The sequence below is a fragment of the Myxine glutinosa genome, chromosome 1 (assembly GCF_964187855.1).
Source record: "Myxine glutinosa chromosome 1, kmMyxGlut1.1, whole genome shotgun sequence".
In the NCBI taxonomy this organism is placed as follows: domain Eukaryota; kingdom Metazoa; phylum Chordata; class Myxini; order Myxiniformes; family Myxinidae; genus Myxine; species Myxine glutinosa.
The window spans coordinates 366,691,780-366,709,224 of record NC_136261.1 but is presented as its reverse complement, the minus strand read 5'-3'; positions in this window follow the sequence as shown (position 1 = coordinate 366,709,224).

Genomic DNA, 17,445 nt, shown 5'->3' with positions numbered 1-17,445 from the left:
CCTCTGTGCCGTGGGCTTGTTTGAGAGAACTGCCCAGGGCTAAACAACAATAACAACAAGAACAACAACAACTCACCTACTTTTTGCGAAGGACACCATGGGTTACCGTGCACCATCTAATGTTGGTAGACAATACGCCAAGTTTAATTTCCATCAAAAGGACGGCACACATATTGATGCCTCAAATGCCTGTGAAACACCAGGATGGCAATTTATAACTGGGTTGAGATTCAAACCCAGTCTGGACAGCTCAAAAGCGAATGTGCATACCTTATGGCCCTCCTTGGCCCTTAATGTACTCCACTGTATGACTTTTTATTTACTTGGGTGATGCACTATTTCTGGAAAAGCAATCTCAGTCCTCCCGTTCTCCTTTCCCACACTCTTCCAACAGCTTAACATGGACAAAATGGGATTGCAGAATATAATTAAAGGGAGTGTTTATTGATTGACAACTTAACCTACCCTCATTTATCACAGTCAATTTTACATTATCTGAATATGGCAGGCCTCTCAAATAATTGACAAATTCACGCTGTCCAAAGTCATTGGAAGAGACTTCTTCTTTCATATGCCGCACATGGCTGTGGACTGTCACTGATGCATTGCTTTTTGTTGATTAGAGCACGAATTTTGGAGGAGGAGAACGGAGGAACAGGGGGGAATGGAAGGATGTTCCAATTGTTCTATTGAAGAGAGAATCCTCCAAGAGAAGCAAACAGAGATTAAATTTGACAAAAATTGATATAATACTTATCAAAGTAAATTAAACGACAATTTTAGTAAATTCTCCCAATTATAGGACTCTTTCCAGTAAAATCCTCCCAATTATAGGACTTTTCTAGTAAAATTCTCCCAATTATAGGACTCTTTCTAGTACAATTCTTCCAATTATAAAACTCTTCCAAGTAAAAACCTCCAAATTATAGGACTCTTTCTCATAAAATTCTTCCAATTATAGGACTATTTTAAGTAAAAGTTTCCCAATTATAGGACTCTTTCTAGTAAAATTCTCCTAAATATAGGACTCTTTCTCGTAAATTCTCCCAATTATAGGAATTTTTCGAGTAAAATTCGCCCAATTATAGGACTCTTTCTAGTACAATTCTTCCAATTATAAAACTCTTCTGAGTAAAAACCTCCAAATTATAGGACTCTTTCTCATAAAATTCTTCCAATTATAGGACTCTTTCTCATAAAAATTCTCCCAATTATAGGACTTTCTAGTAAAATTCTCCCAATTATAGGACTCTGTCTAGTAAAATCCTCCCGATTATAGGACTCTTTCTTGTAAAATTCTCCCAATTATAGGACTTTATTATAAAATCCTCCCAATTATAGGACTCTTTCTAGTAAAATTCTCCCAATTATAGGTCTCTTTCTCGTAAAATTCACCCAATTATAGGACTCTTTCTCGTAAAATTCTCCCAATTATAGGACTTTCTAGTAAAATCCTTCCCAATTATCAGAATCTTTCTTGTAAAATTCTCTCAATTTTTGGACTTTATTATAAATCCTCCCAATTATAGGACTCTTTCTGGTAAAATTCTTCCAATTATAAAACTATTTATAGTAAAATCCTCCCAATTATAGGACTCTTTATCGTAAAAACCTCCCAATTATAGCGCTCTTTCTAGTAAAATTCTCCCAAATATAGGACTCTTTCTCATAAATTTTCCCAATTATAGGAATTTTTCGAGTAAAAATCGCCCAATTATAGGACTCTTTCTAGTACAATTCTTCCAACTATAAAACGCTTCCGAGTAAAAACCTCCAAATTATAGGACTCTTTCTCATAAAATTCTTCCAATTACAGGACTATTTTAAGTAAAAGTTTCCCAATTATGGGACTCTTTCTTGTAAAATTCTCCCAAATATACGACTCTTTCTCGTAAATTCTCCCAATTCTAGGAATTTTTCGAGTAAAATTCGCCCAATTATAGGAATTTTCTACTGAAATTCTCCCAATTATAGGACTCTTTCCAGTAAAATTCGCACAATTATAGGACCTTTTCAGTAAAATTCTCCCAATTATAGGACTCTTTCTAGTAAAAACCTCCCAATTATAGGACTCTTTCTCATAAAATTCTCCCAATTATAGGACTTTCTAGTAAAATCCTCCCAATTATAGGACTCTTTCTTGTAAAATTCTCCCAATTATAGGACTTTCTTATAAAATCCTCCCAATTATAGGACTCTTTCTATTAAAATTCTCCCAATTATAGGTCTCTTTCTCGTAAAATTCACCCAATTATAGGACTCTTTCTCGTAAAATTCTCCCAATTATAGGACTTTCTTATAAAATCCTCCCAATTATAGGACTCTTTCTAGTAAAATTCTCCCAATTATAGGTCTCTTTCTCGTAAAATTCACCCAATTATAGGACTCTTTCGAGTAAAATCCTCCCAATTATCGGACTCTTTCTTGTAAAATTCTCTCAACTTTTGGACTTTCTTATAAAATCCTCCCAATTATAGGACTCTTTCTGGTAAAATTCTTCCAATTATAAAACAATTTCTAGTAAAATCCTCCCAATTATAGGACTCTTTCCAGTAAAATCCTCCCAATTATAGGAGTCTTTATCGTAAAATCCTCCCAATTATAGCGCTCTTTCTAGTAAAATTCTCCCAATGATAGGACTCTTTTTGGTAAAATCCTCCCAATTATAGGACTCTTTCTAGTAAAACTCGCTCAATTATAGGACTCTTTCCAGTAAAATTCTCCCAATTATAGGACTCTTTCTAGTAATATTCTTCCAAATATAAAACTGTTTCTAGTAAAATTCTTCCAATTATAAAACTCTTTCTAGTAAAATCCTCCCAATTATATGACTCTTTCTAGTAAAATCCTCTCAATTATAGGACTCTTTCTAGTAAAATTATCGGACTCTTTCTCATAAAATTCTCCCAATTATAGGACTCTTTCGAGTAAAATCCTCCCAATTATAGTACTCTTTCTAGTAAAACTCGCCCAATTATAGGACTCTTTCCAGTAAAATTCTCCCAATTATAGGACTCTTTCTAGTAAAATCCTCTCAATTATAGGACTCTTTCTAGTAAAATTATCGGACTCTTTCTCATAAAATTCTCTCAATTATAGGACTCTTTCTAGTAAAATCCTCCCAATTATCAGACTCTTTCTTGTAAAATTCTCTAAACTTTTGGACTTTCTTATAAAATCCTCCCAATTATTGGACTCTTTCTGGTAAAATTCTTCCAATTATAAAACTATTTCTAGTAAAATCCTCCCAATTATAGGACTCTTTCCAGTAAAATCCTCCCCATTATAGGAGTCTTTATCGTAAAATCCTCCCAATTATAGGACTCTTTCTAGTAAAATTCTCCCAATGATAGGACTCTTTGTGGTAAAATCCTCCCAATTATAGGACTCTTTCTAGTAAAACTCGCTCAATTATAGGACTCTTTCCAGTAAAATTCTCCCAATTATAGGACTCTTTCTAGTAATATTCTTCCAAATATAAAACTGTTTCTAGTAAAATTCTTCCAATTATAAAACTCTTTCTAGTAAAATCCTCCCAATTATATGACTCTTTCTAGTAAAATCCTCTCAATTATAGGACTCTTTCTAGTAAAATTATCGGACTCTTTCTCATAAAATTCTCTCAATTATAGGACTCTTTCTAGTAAAATCCTCCCAATTGTAGGACTCTTTCTAGTAAAATCCTCCCAATTGTGGGACTCTTTCTCGTAAAATTCTCCCAATTAAAAGAGTGTTCGTAAAATTATCCCATGGATTATTTGTAATAATTAAGTTCTTCCAATTAAAGGAGACTTTGTAGTAAATTATCTGAATCAAAGAAAAATTTGAAGAACAATTCTCCCAATTATAAGAGTATTTGTAGACATATTCTCTCAATTAAAGGAGCATTTGTCAGAAAATCTTATTATAATAGAGCAAACGTATATTTTTCGCTATGTATGTTTACATGAGACGAAAACGTCCTCTTCTTCTTCAAATATAATTACCACCTTCTTAATTAACCCTCTTAATTGCGTTAAGACTGCTGAGACCGCTCAGACCTTTGACGACCCTTTAATTCCCCCAAGATCCTTCAGCCCACCAAGACCCCTGAAGACCCAAAATACCCTGAAGACCCCCAAAGACCCAACATAGCCTGAAGACCCCCAAAGACCCCAAAGACTCAAAACATCCCAAAGACCCAAAATACCCTTCAAGGCCCTGAGGCTCAAAAAGACCCTGAATACCCAAAAAGACCATTTATACCCAAAGACCCTGAATACCCAAAGATCCTGAATACCCAAAGACCATGAATACCCAAAGACCCTGAATAACCAAAGACCCAAAACACCCTGAAGACCCAAAACACCCCGAAGACCCAAAACACCCCGAAGACTCAAAACACCTCGAAGACCCAAAACACCCCGAAGACCCAAAAGACACCGAAATGGTCGAAGATGACTACCCCTCTGAAACGACGTGTGGTGAGGCGCGCGGAGCGCGCAGAGTCACGCTAGTTAATTAATTGTTTGCAATTCAAATTATTGAAGTCATAAACTGATCTTTTGTCGAATTTTTTTTCGAGTTTGTTTTATCCTCAAAAATAGACCATGGTGAACACACATTCGTGTTAAAAGTTTGGCCTTTAAAACCTACCCTTATAAAGAGGAACAGACATCTGTACAAACACACAAACTGACATTGTGTTTTATATGGTAGATGTTTTCCCTCCAATTATTTCCAAAAACCTGACCTTCATTGACTTTGGCAAAGAGCTCGACACCGGAATAGCTGTAGCATTCTCAGCCAGTCAGAAATGCTGTATTACAAAAATGCCAGAGTTTAGTACAACCTTGGAATGAACAAGGCACGTTCTTATTGGGATATGTAAGAGTATTTAGGTGAAACGTGAGTTTTTGTGCAAACATTGTGCATACTCTGTGCCCTTTGGAAACCTGCTCATTCAAATCTTGATCATGTATGTTGAGCAATTAACAAAACATTTTGCCTATTATTCTGACTATTTAATTGAAATTGTAATTAATTTACGTCTGCAACTGGTCAATGGAACTACACAGCATTATAACTTTAAACCTTCCTTAACGAAGTAATTGAAAGTGACACAATCTGTATGAAACGTCACAAGAAGTGGTTCAGTGCTTTCCAGCAGTATATAAAACTATGGAACCAACCTGACTTTCCACAAGTTGCGACCGATCCCTCCGACGTCTCCTCAAACTTTTCCGACTGTTGTCGCTTTGCAGCTCCTGGAGGAAACATTCAAGGATGATACATTTTATCTTGTTGTACCGCCTCTTAGTAAGCGCAACATTCTCATCAACTATGCAACACAGTTGGGCATGGTTGGGACGCTTCTAATTCAAGTGTGCTCATAATATCACACACTATTTTATATATGTAAAAAATATGTCTGGCAAGATAACCGAAGGATACGATCTGTCTAATCTGGTTTTGCATCATGACTGAGCTATAAACTGCCATCCTGGTGTTTCAAAGGCATGGAGGGAAAGGCATCAATGTGTGTGCCGCCCCTCAAATGTATGTTACACTGGGTGTCTCATCTCCTGCCGTTATTGGTGGACATTGAATATCCCACGGTGTCCTTCACAGAGAGGAGGGGAGCTATCACTGGCACCCTGAACAAATTACAAATTGCTATATATATATATATATTGTTATATTGATATATAACACCGATATATATATTGTTACATTTATGGGGGTAGGTAGGGAAGGTAGAATTGTATAGAAATAGCATGGACTGTGTGACGTGTAGGAAAATTTCAATGTGCTAAGTAGGGGAAATTCAGCTTAAGGTTGTGTTTGAATGTGCATCATACGGGGGATGATGCCATGCTAATTAGTGCAGGGTATAAGGTTAATTTTCCCAAGTGCATGCCTTCCCTTTGTGGCCAACTCTTAAATTATAACAACCCCGACCAAGCAAAGCAGGGTCCGGCAACGTGATACACACTCCCGACCAAGCTAGCCCACCTTATGGACATATAGGGCAAAAGGAGCCACTCAGGAGAGGTGTGGCTACATGATGCAAGGGGCGTGGGGAAGATCAGAGGAGGCCACGCCCCAGGAGAAACGTGGCCAGGTGGCGTCAAGAGAGTTCGCGAGGAAGAAGGCAGTTGATGCGGGAAGAAGGAGACGCTGGCCATCTTGTTCGTACTTGAAGGAGAGTGTTGTTTTCTGTGGCAGTCTAAAGGAGCAGCGACTGCAGTCTTTTTCGTTGGGGGAGCTGGAGGCCACACTTTCCCTCCCAAACAGTGGTGGAGAACATAGAGAGGGCAGTTTTTGTGACTTGCCTCATGCCTGGGCACTTTTGAGGTGCGGCACTGATGCCATTTTGGGTGCTTCCACGCAGGTGGGGCAAGGCTCCAAGCTTCGTCATGGCCACCAACCTTCCAAAAAGGACCATTTTGGGCCAAAGCTAAGTACCTGCCAAGCGGATTTGTTTTATTACTTTTTCCCCATTGTTGTGTCAGTGCGTGGAGGATCCTCGAAGTAGCATTTTTACCTCAGTTTAATTTCCGATATTTTCATTCCGCACCTTATTTTTATTAAATCATTATGGTCGCATTTTATTTGTCATGTTTTGAATTTGTGGGTTTCGGAATAAACCCGTGTTTTGTGAGAATAAGCCTTTGTGTCTCTTCCCATCTTGCATGCACAAATTAACTGCCACAATCGGGAGGTCGACTCAGGAGTAAGCTGGTTCGACCATCCATCCCGGCTGATATTGATCGCCAGGGACGCGACAATATGTATATATATATATATATTGTTGCGGTTTTGAGAACCCACACAGGTAACATCATTAAAGGTTAAAGGTTGCACCCCATAGTTAGGCCACAAGCAACACGTAGGTCACCTTAGGACGTTAGTTATTTCATAGTATGTGTTTAGGATAAGGCCATTCCCAATAGTTGCATCTGCGTTGTGTAGAACAAATAAGAGTAGGCCCCGTTCGTCCATTCCTCCAAATTCCCTCCAGCTTCCCTCCAAATCGACCTCGTTGGGCGAACTCGCTGGGCTTCTGCTCAAACCGAACTCGCTGGGCTTCCGCTCAAACCAGCCCAAAAGCCACGAGGTAAGGCCCGAAAAGGGGGCGGAGTGCAAGGGAATTTAATAAAAATAATTTAAAAATCGAGTCAAGCAGCCATCAAGGCGGAGCCGGTAAGCCTTCACCAGCCAATCAGGGCTGAGGTGACATCGCCTGACAGGGTGTGGCTGGACATTCCAGAGGGTTCGCTGGGTGTGGCAATATAACCCTTCGCGCGAGGCCCCCACCTCAGTTATGAGGCAAGCGCTTGATCGGAGTTGAGGCTTGGTTACGGTGCAGAGTTCTGATGGGAGAGGCCCTGAGTTACGAACTCGAGTTTTGAGGAGGGCAGTGACAAGTTGCGAGCCTGGAACAGAGTTATGAGGAGAGAGAGGGCTTGATCAGAGTTACGAGGAGGACCTGCGCTGAGAGAGATCCTGAAGTATCAAGTCGAGAGTTGAGTTACGGGAGAGACGCTTGAGTAGTTACGAGAGGGAGAGACGCGCGGTGACAAGCCTTGATTGATTGATTGCGCTTTACAAAGGGCGGGCGCGCAGCACACATTGCAGAGGACTGCAGCGTCAAGGGGGACCTTGGGGAAGTGGCGCATCATTCGTAACAATACCGGGAGCGCGTATAAAGGTGCCGGTACAAGTATTACGTACGATATATAATCGCCAGCCTACCGATCCCCCGAGATATAATTGTCCGCTCGCGCCTACGCCACGCGGAGAGCTGCCGGCCATCTTCCACCATCTGCACGGCACGAGTCGGGGACCGGACGAGCTGTGGACCCTCGGACCCTCAACATCACCATCTACAAACCCCGTGTGATACTTGTATCAGCCTGGTGTTGGTTTAGCGGTTAGGGTGCCGGCTTGGGATCCTAGGCTCCTGGGTTTGAATCCTGGTCGATCGCTGAATGAACGCCAGGGGGGTTGACTCAGCCTGTCATCCTTCCTAGGTCGGCAAATTGAGTACCAGTTCACTGGTAGTTCCCTGTGTGTCACAAGAGGCGACTAACAGGGTTGGCAGCAGGAAGGGCATCCAGTCATAAAACATTGCTTCAAAAAAAGGGGACCAAGGTGCCCAAAAAGGCCAACCCCCGCTCTGCGGGGGAAAATGGCCTCTAAAGGTGGTTCTTCTTCTATGTATACTGATGTATATGATATACTGATATACTGATACTGTATCTGATGTATACAGATACTGTATACTGATACTGATGATCTGATACTGATACTGAGGATATACTGATACTGATACTGTACTGATGTATGACTGATATACTGATGTATATCTATGTATATGTATATGTATACCCTGAGAGTGAGTCTGAGAGTGAACGGGCCCGTGTCCAGGGATAAGTATAAGACTGTTATAAGGCTGCCCTGTGTACCTGCTTCTTCCTCTTCATTGTACATTCTTTCTTCTTTTCCTCTTATAATTGTAAAAATTGTAAATAAATTACCTGTTCTTCCTGGTTTCCTCTTCATCCAATCGTTTTAGTCTTTTCCTCAATTGGGTAAGCGTGGCACGATTAGGAACCACTTAGAATCGGGTCTAGTACCTGTTAACGACCCAAATCGTGGCTCACTTCGCTCGGCGTGTCCACTGATGCCGTGGTTCAGGTTGGGTTATTTCCTTGCTTCACGGTCGGTGTTAGTACTTAGGTAATAGGACTAATTCGACCAACAACCCTATTTAACACCGACCGGAAGGAACGTGATAGCCTCGGGATCGCATCGGTCAGATAAAGGACAAGGGGATTAATCCCCCCTTGATAAGGGGAGGGCCGACGTTTGAGATCCGCAACAATTGGTGTCGGGAAGTGGGATTGGACCCGAAGTGCACCTAACGCACTCCAAATTACGAGCGGCCGAAATTGTATTAACATCTAAATTGAATCGTGCCATGGATAGCCAAGGCGGTCGGATGCTGGTGGGAGTGAATGAGGAGGTAGAGGAAGAGGTAGAATCAACCCAGGACCCCCCAGGAAGAATTGGGACAATTGGGAGAAAGGGAAGAGGACATTGATGAGGGTGCAGCAGTAGAGGTAGCAGGCAAGGAAAATGGCGGCGCCTCGCACATGGCCGCGGCGGCCGCGCCCGCTGCGCAAGTAGGGGTTGTAGACATGCAAGCCTTCATGGCGCAAATGATGGCGGAAATGGAACAAATGTTTGAGAGGGTCACCAGGAAAAAGGAACAAATAATGGAAAAGAACAGTGAGCAATTGGGAAATCGAATAAAAGAGATAAGGGAAGACATAAGGCACGGGTTGAGCAAAGAGGTCGTGGGGGTACGCGACGAGGTAACGCGATGTGAGAAGCGCGGGTTAAGCGAGGGGGAGCAAAGCACACCTGGGTGGACCGGGGTATAAATAGCGACACGGGGTATGGAAAAGCTGACGACCGCCGAAGTAGAAGAGAAAATTTTATTAGCGCCGGCGGTCGTCGAGGAAAAAGAAAATGAAATAATTATAGTTGAAAATGGGGTTCAGGAGACGGCAGGTGTAGAGGAATTATCGAAGAAAGAAATGGAATATGTGCAAAGTCCGTGTTCGCATCATGATGCCGTACTTGCTAACCCCAATGGAAGTTTGCAGTTGGTGCAGGAGAGGAGGACCCTGAAGGTAAGCAGGGCTGTATATGGCACGAAAAGATTTGGCGCGAAAGTGTTTGGCGCGAAAGGATGTTTCACGCGCTTGGGATCCCGACGTCACCCGGGCGCTTGTGGAAGGTCCGTGGTGCACTGTGTGAAAGGAAATGGTGCGCGTGTGCGAACGGCGCCAGAGCGCGAGTGTGAAACGGAGTGTGGAACGGAGTGTGATACAGAGTGTGAAAGGGAGTGTGAGTTGGTTGTGGAGAGTGTGCGAGGATGCACACCAGAGCGTGTCGGAGAGAGTGTGCGAGGATGCACACCAGAGATGGATGGAGAGAGTGTGCGGGGATGCACACCGGACTGGGTGATTGGGTGTACAATAGAGTGCACACCCGTGGTGGTTACGGAGTACGTAACGGGGGAGAGTGCACGAGAGGAGTGCGGGGAAGAAAGGTGTGTTACGGAGTGTGTAACAGAGAAGTGTGTAACAGAGTGAGCGAATGGTAGGAGTGTGCAAGGATGTGCACGAGGATGTGTACTAAGGGAGTGTGTGAGCGGCGTGAGTGTGCCTGGGTGGTGTGCACGAGAGAGTGCGGTGATGAAATGTGTGGGATGTATGGGAGGCACTGGAGCGCCGAGTTGTACCAGTAAGGAACGGGTCGCGTGGTGTGAAAATGCGATTCGGGCATCGACGCAGACCGGGGCAGTGGTTAGGCCGACGTATAGCCGACGCCAGCTCTTGGGGCGTGGTGTTCTTTGTGTGCTGCGGGAGCCGGCGGGGATCGTTGCCGCGGCGCTCTTGCAAGGAGCGCCATGCACGATTCGTGCCGGGCCCCGCCCTGTATGGTCGGTGCCGCGTCATAAAGGTGATCGGCACGGTTCCGGGGGGAGGCAGGTAGGCCAGGTCGGACGTTCACCCCTTGGCAGGCACGGTGCTCCGACCGGGGGAGGTTGAGCCATCGGGCCGGAGACTGGAATGTTCTGCGCCGGGATGGCACCTGGAACCTTGGTCCAAGTATGCCTCCTCCTCAGAATCGAAAATGCCGGACGGACCCAACCAACAGGAGACCAAACCACCCGTGTGCATTGCTCGGCTTTGCGGAGCCGAGCTGCGAAAGTGTAATTCCACCCCGAGAGGCTCAAGTATAGTGGACAAATGGTGATAGTGATGGCAAATGGTATCCGGTGTAGAGGGATGGTAGATCTACCATCCCTCACATCGTTTTCTTGGGGCAGAGGAGCAGTAGATTTATGGGGTTTGGCAGTATGAACTAGCCAGGGTGGACTAGGATAATTGTTAGGGACTTAGAGATGACCATAGGAGACATGAGATTTCAGTAGAGACATTACACAACTAGTGGGGACGTAGAGAGATTAGATGGATGATAATGATGAGGGATGTGCTTAGTATAAGGGAAGACGGGAAAGCACTAGTATTAGAGGGAGGTAGTTAGCTAGATGATGCTTTGTGTGTGAGTATGAGCATGCGCTTTAGGCGCAAATGAGGAATTGTGAATGAGATTCTTGGTGGTGAGCGTGAGGAAATGAGGCAATGCTCGACAATGATGTGTGTGTGTGTGTGTGTGTGTGTGTGTGTGTGTGTGTGTGTGTGTGTGTGTGTGTGTGTGTGTGTGTGTGTGTGTGTGTGTGTGTGTGTGTGTGTGTGTGTGAAAGTGTATGAGTAGAGTATTGAAGGCAAGGGTAAGTGTGTTGAGTGAATGACTTGCATGGGGTGCAAGTGAATAAATGGTTTGGAATAAATGGTGTGGAGTGAGTAGTGTGGAATGAGTGGTGTGGAGTGCACGGTGTGAAGGAGTGGATGGGGGAAGATGGACCCCATCACGAGTACCCGGGGAGGGTAGTTTAAAGTTAGGTAGAGGGAGTAGGTAAATTTGTTGGATATTGACATCTGTGGTGTGGATTTGTTGTTGCTTTGTTTGGCAAGTTGTTTGGCAAGGCAAGTTGTTGCTTTGAGGGGTGCATAAGTCTGTGGAATGGCTGGGCGTGTGAGCCTGTTAGTGAGTATGGTTAAATGAGCACTCCGCCACTGGTAGTCTGTCGGCCAGGTGAGGCTGCAGGTAGGCTCTGGGAGCCAGGTAGAGTTCATTGTAGTGTTCAGCGGGGCCCGAGGATCCAAAGGAAGGACCCGGGTAGCCCAATGCCAGAGGGGGCATTAGTGGGGTGAGAGCCAGGAGGGCCTTCCCCAAGTTAGGGTAGTCGCAGGAGCTAGGCAAGCTCGGGTGGTGACTTCAGTGGCGGAGGTGCGCAGGTAGGTAGACCTGCTGGTAGAGCCACATGACCCAGCCCCGAATTTGTGTGAGGGCACAGTGAGAAAAAATGGGGGAATGAGACCCCAAATTGGTAAGGCACCACAGTATGGTCAATGGGAATTGGTTTTTAGAACCACATAGTTTAAAGAGGCAAATTGATTGGCAGGGCAAGACCCTGGGTAGTGTAAGAGCGTTAATGTCAATTAGAAGGATAGTGAGGAGGAAATCTCTTCGCACCATCCACATCCACTCACCGAGGTGACAGGACTCCACACCGGGTTTTGCAGATGATTTGGAATGAAAGACGCATCATGACGTGGGTGAGACATTGTGTGATATTCCATCCCTTCCTTCTTGGGAGGGATTGGGTGACGAATTTGGTTTAGGGGAGATATGGGAGACGAGACGGTAGAGACGAAATTTGTGGAAGTTGTAAATATGGGGAAGGGCAAGGGTAGAGGAGGTGACATGGGGGGTGACGTACGAGTAGGGACGAGCTTTCTCCGCTCGCTCTCCCGCGCCCCTCATATCGCATTACCTTGCATTGTGTGTACCCTTGCGCCCTTGCCCCCGCTAACCTCTGCTTTGTCTTCCTCCCCACTCATGGACCCATGGTCTTTTGGTTGAGGGGAGTGTGCAGGTGCCCTGAGTTGTGTGGCTGCACTCTTGTGCTGCACCCTGCTGCCTGCCGCCTGCACCGGTACACCATATGGACCACACGTTCTGTGGCCTGGAACCTTTGCTGGAACAGACCATTGCTGCCAGCAGCATCTTGCTTGCGGACCACTGTTCTTAAGTGGCGCACATGCCATGCAGTCGGACCACCTACGCTGGCCCTGCTGGCCAAATAAAAAGCGGACACAGTTTGTGCCTTTTTATTAATCTTTGGTGTGCCCGGACAAGAAGACATAAAATCTAACGATGGCACACCGAAGAACCTGAAACCAGAAGATCCATCGGCCCAGCAGTCAAGTCAAGCACAAGGCATCATTTATTATTTCTGAAATGTTTTTGTGCATTGGTGATGGTGCTTTTTGGGCATTTTTTTTATTATGGTGCATTTATTGTGCATATGGGTGTATGGTGTATTGGTGCAGTGCAATGCAATTGTGTTTCCTCTTCTCAAACATTCTTCTTTTTCCCACAAAAGACAGGTCCTGGGTTGTAGTTTTGTAAATAATTAGGTAGTGTCTTGTAAATAACATGCTCCCCACCGGCTTTATGTGTAGTTTGAAAACCATTCCATAATTCGGTTAATTGTGGGCGTGAGTCAGTTAGGTAGTACACAACGCAGCAGGTGGGACATATCTAGTGTTTAAAACTGTTGCACTCAGGGTAGTAGGTTAAAAGTAGAGGGAAACTACACCTAAGTGTCACACTAATTGTTAAAGAGTAGTCCTGACCCAGGTATCGAAGCCGGCCGTCCTCTCTGGTATGTGGTTCGGCTCGGAGCGAGCCTGGCAAAAGGAGGGGTGCAGTGTTGCGGTTTTGAGAACCCACACAGGTAACATCATTAAAGGTTAAAGGTTGCACCCCATAGTTGCTGATGAATTATGGGGTTGCACCCCATAGTTGCTGATGAACTGTGGGGTTGCACCCCATAGTTGCCCCAAAGCTGATGAATTAGAGTCAGCCTTCAAGCATGAACTATGCAGCTATCCACCAGCGCTCTTTGATTCCTCTCTTTTTCTCAGAGAAGCACACAAGCCAGCCCTTGCTGGTGCCATCAGGGATCTCCTCAGATCTGATGTTCCTGCAATTATCCCAGATGATGAGACCCAGTATGTCTTGGGTGGAGGGGCACTTCTTCAACGCATCCCATGGTCTCGCGGAGCAACATACAAAGACATCTGTCACCAGTACACGGAATATGTGACGAAGAGGTTTGGAAATGCCATTGTCGTGTTCGATGGTTATGAGAGCACCAACACAAAGGACATGACACACCAGAGACGATCGAAAGGAAATGCTGGCGCAACTGTGAGATTTGCAGCTGACATGCCTCTTACAATGAAGAAGGAGCAGTTCCTTGTAAACAAACAGAATAAGCAGCGATTCATTTTCATGCTGAGTGAAGAGCTGCAGAAAAAAAACATATACTAAGACATAACTATACTACAAATGAGGCTACATGTTGCTCGTGTGACTATTTTTCGGGGGCAAACCTTTAACCTTTATTAGCCTCACAGTACAAATCTCAAAACCGTAGCAATATATATATATATATATATAAATATATAAACACATATGAACGGTCTTTTAAGGCCATTTTCCCAACAGAGCGGGGGTTGGCCTTTTGTGGGCACCTTTTTGTGGGATTCAAACCCAGGATCCTAGCCGGCACCCTAACCACTAAGGCAACACCAGGCTTATATATAAACACATATATTTGAATAAATATATATATATATACACACATATATTTGTGTATATATATATTATATATATATATTGTTGCGGTTTTGAGTCTGTCAAGTGAGTTTAATAAAGTCTGCCCCCCATAGCTAGTCACACAAGCAACATGTAGCCTCGCAATAGTATCGTTATGTCTTCGTATTTGTGAGCTTAGTTCCTTTCCAGTGTTAATTCTGCGTTGAGTAGGAGCCAGGAGAATAGGCCCTACTTGCCACCGATTTTCCAGCCACCCTAGCCTCGAACCAGTTTGTTAAGCATTGGTTGATCATTGGGCGAGTTAACATGAGGCAGGCCTAGGAAGGTCGGGGCGGAGTCGAGGTGGGGCAGCAGAAGCGACAACGGTAAGCACGAGCCGCCAATCAGAGCTCGAGGGTGATGGCGGCGGCGTGGCGTCAGAGGGCGTGGTGAGAAGAGTCGGGTGAGTTACAGAAGGTTCGGGGGGCGTAGCTATAAAACCGCTGCGCGAAAGCCCTCGACAGGACTTGCTGCGGGAGAGAAAGATAAGAGGACTTACATTGGAGAACTTGTATGAAAGAACTTGATAAGCGGTGAAAGCTGATGAACTTGACAAACTTGCACGAGAACGCGCGCACTAACCAGCTCGGAGTGTATAGAAGAAGAGGAGGTGGCCGCTTCAGATACGCGGGCGCAGCCAGATGCACTTATAATGAATACGGCGCATTTGAGATGTGCGAGTGAACAAGGCTGAGTAACCGCCAGCCGCGCTAAAGCCCACCCTCTGCCGTTCCACCCCATAATCTGCTGGTATGAGAGATGCGCTACGAGCCCCTGCCTTCATCTGCCACCATCTTCGCGGGACATGCGGGGGACCATGGAGAGCCGGACGGGAACCATCTCTGGACGCGTTGGGGAGCACCTGCCCATCTGCAATACCCTGTGTGAGTGTGAGACGGGCCCGTTGTCCCAGGGATAAGTTAAGAATGCTTAAGGATTGCTCTGTGTCTCTTCATCCTTGAACTGTACATACGTGTGGGAATAATTAAACCATCTGTGCTTCCTTTCTTCTTGATTCGATCGTTCCTGTGGTTTCCTCATTTGACTAAGCGTGGCACGAATAAGATCACTCCAATCGGGTTCCAACATCTAAGACTGTGCGGCCCACGTGTACGCAATCCGCTTGGCATACTCAAACCACACGTGGTTCGTGCGAGGCTTGTTTCCTCGCTCCCAGGGCAGCGCGGGGACTTAGGTATGAGCGAAAAGTGGTCCCGAAACCCTACGCCGCGTGTGTCCGGGAGGGACATAATAAGTCTCGGGTCCGCCAAGCCCAGTAAAGACAAGGGGATTAATCCCCCCTTGGTAAGGGGAAGAAGGCCGGCGTAGAGAACCGCAACAATTGGTGTCAGGAGTGTGGGATTGGACCCGGAGTGCGCTTCACGCACTTGAAATTGCGAGTGGACGAAATTTAGTTTTAAAATCAAAATTCTAAATTCGTGCCATGGCTAGCCAAAGCGGTCGAATGCCGGTGGGGGTAGAAAATGAGGTAGACGAGGAAGAATTAAGGACCCAGGACCCACGGGAAGAATTGGAAGAAGAGGAGGACATTGATGAGGGGCCGGCAGCAGGGGTAGAAATGGCGACGCCTCGCACGTGGCGGCGAGTGCCGAGCCCGCGGTGCCAAGGTACATGCAATTATTCATGGCGCAAATACAGGCATCCATAGAAATGGAGGGGGGCAGAGCCACCCGGGAAAGGAAAGAATTGGGGGACAAAACCACCCGGGAATTGAGAGAGGTGAAAAATGAATTGGAAAACAAAATGGGTGGCCAATTGAAAGAATTGGGGGACAAATCCACCCGGGAATTGGAAAAGATGAGAGTGGCGTCAAAGAAAGAAATAAAAGAAATGGGAGAGGACATAAGGCATAAGGTTGAGTGAGGAGGTCGCAAAGGGACGCAACGGGGTAACGCGGTGCGAGGACGCATGGAGAGCGGGGTAGAGCAGAGCGTGGCTGAGTTGACCGAGGGGATAGAAATCGCGACTCGGGGTGTGGAAAAGCCGACGCCGTCGAATTGGAAAAATAAATTTTATGCGCACCGGCGGTCGTCGAGGAAATAGAAGAAATAAAAGAAATAGTTGAAATTGGGGCCAAAGAGACGGCAGAGAAAGTAAATGAATTGTGGGAGGAAAAATTGGAATGTACTCAAAGTCTGCATTTGCACCGTGATGTCGGGCTGGCTAACCCCAATAAAGGTTTGCAGGTGCTGCTGGCGGAGAAAAGAATCTCCAAGGTGAGTAGGGGTGTGTATGGCGCGAAAGTGTTTGGAGGGAAAAGGTTCTTGGTGCGCTTGGGATCAAGTCGAAACCCGGGCGCTCGTGGAAGGTCCGTGGTGCGATGTGTGACGGTGACTGGCGCGCGTGTGCGAGAGAAGTGTGCACCGGAGCGCGAGTGTATAAGGGAAGAGTGTGCACAGGAGAGTGCAGTAACGGAATGTATGGAGTGTATGGGGGCGCCTCGCTGTGCGAGAGTGGAATGGGTCGCGAGTGTTGAGAACACGGCTCGAGCATCGACGCAGACCAGGGGAGCGTTTAGCGTGACGTATAGCCGACGTGAGCCCTCGGTGTGTGGTGTGCTTTGTGTGCTGCGGGGACCGGCGGGGATCGTTGCTGCAGCGGTCTCACAAGGATCGGCATGCACGGTTCGTGCCGGGCCCCGCCCTGTATGGTCAGTGCCGCGCCCTGGCGGGAAAGGCGATCGGCACGGTTCAAGGAGGGGGGGGGGGGGTAGGAGAGTTTGGAGCCGCACCCCCTGGCGGCTATGGTGCTCCGACCGTGGGCGGTTGGGCCATCGTGAGTGGGACCGCAAGGCCTCGCATAGGGATGGTGCCCTGAACCTTGGCCCAACCAAGCCTCCTCCCCTGGATCGAAAATGCCAGATGGACCCAACCAACAGGTGACCAACCACCCACATGCATCGCTCGGCTTTGCGAAGCCAAGCTGTGAAAATGCATTTCCGCACGGAGAGGCTCCAGTGTAGCGGACGATTAGCAATAGTGTTGGCGAATGGTGCCCGGCGTAGAGGGATTTACCATTTACCAGCTTTACCATTCCTCACCTGGGGCTCATGAGCATCAGTTTAGGGGGATG